Here is a 1,781-nt window from a genome sequence, read left to right as displayed (position 1 = left end):
GAGGGGAAGTTGAATATCCCCATCCCAAAGTCTGTTACGTTGCCTTTTATGCAATGCTGCACGTGACTACGATGTCCTCGACTGACTGACAAGCTCAGGCTGTCAGTTAAGGCTCTGTTTCATGAGATTTGACCACCCTTGTTATGTTAGTTGACATCACTGATGTTCCCTGGTAACTGCAGACAAATTCAGGTTATTCAAAATTGCTTCCAGGTTAACTCCATGAACAGTTCACTAAACTCCAGGTTGAGGATAAAATAGAATGCTTCTGTTTACCTTCGTTTTATTTAGGGCACGTGCCCTTATCATCATTCCTTTTTTTTTTTTTTTTTAGTCCACTTTACCTTTTTAATTTGGTGAGGTTCCGTCCCCGTCCTGTTTCCACCTTGGAAGGATCAGATTCGCCGAGTTTAACACTTTATCACCCTATATGTGCTCGCTTAAAGTAACACATCTTTATCTCAAACATTACTAAACCCTTTTCATTTGGCGTCATAGCATTCCACACCGGACCCTTGTAAGACTGCTCCAGGCAGAGAGGTATTACACTTCTTTGTCCTGAGGCTTATGAGTCATACAGATTAATCTGCTATAGCAAATACAGCAGGTCTTCAAACAATGTCATTTCATTCGATGTTTTGTTATTATATTGATGAGGATAAAACGTAGATTCCTGGCCAGGGCCACTATCTGTGTGGGGTCTGCACACCATTTCCACGTCTGCGTGGCTATCCTCCAGGTTCCCTGGTCCCTCTTCCCCACATGCCAAAGATGTGAATGTGAGGTGAGTGAGTGGAGGGGGTGTGAGTGGCCCTGTGATGAATGGGCGTCCTGTCCAAGGGGGTTCCCCCCTTGAACCCTGACCTTCCAGGAGAGGCTCTGGTCACTCTGACCCTGAATTAGAATCAGCAGGTTAGAAAATAATGATCTTACTTGTTTTTATTCATTTTTCTTAAATGTATGAGTAGCTCACATCTATTTAAATAGTTAACATTAGAAGTGTTTGGGGGGCCTTTGTTTAGAAATTTGGTGATGCTTTTGTGACCAGAAATATGCCGTAGGAACTTAACTCTTGTTTATATCAATTAGCCTGTCGTAAAATTGGTTTCATTATATGTTGTTTTGCTTAAAGTTGCAGTTCCCAAGAACCTATTAATGACGTTAAGTGAGGACTTACTGTATAGCTTAATACAGTCTAAAGAGAGAATTCTAGATCTCTCAAGATGACATTAGTCACTATACTTTTATTCCTTGTTGAACTGTGCTTCTCAAACTTAACCGTGTAAAAGGGCTGATCAAAACACAGATCGCCCGGTAGAAACGACCAAGTATCCATCAGTAGATAAACAGAACAACAAAATATGATACATGCATACAGTGGAACATTATTCAGCCTTAAGAAAGGAAGGAATTGCCTGACCTGTGGTGGCGCAGTGGATAAAGCGTCAACCTGGAAATGCTGAGGTCGCCAGTTCGAAACCCTGGGCTTGCCTGGTCAAAGCACATATGGGAGTTGATGCTTCCAGCTCCTCCCCTTTCTCTCTCTCTGTCTCTTTCTCCTCTCTCTCCCTCTCTGTCTCTCTCTCCTCTCTAAAAATGAATAAATAAAATTTAAAAAAGGAAGGAATTATGACACATGCTACAACATGGATGAAGCTTGAGGAAGTTGTGCTGAGTGAAATAATCACAAAAAGACAACAGACTGTGCTATTCCACTTCTACGAGGCACCTGGAGCAGCCACACTCAGACAGAGAGAAAGGAGAACGGCAGCTCCCAGGGG

Source organism: Saccopteryx leptura, chromosome 12 (genome assembly GCF_036850995.1).
Source record: "Saccopteryx leptura isolate mSacLep1 chromosome 12, mSacLep1_pri_phased_curated, whole genome shotgun sequence".
In the NCBI taxonomy this organism is placed as follows: Eukaryota; Metazoa; Chordata; class Mammalia; order Chiroptera; family Emballonuridae; genus Saccopteryx; species Saccopteryx leptura.
Note: the sequence above shows the minus strand (reverse complement) of the source record.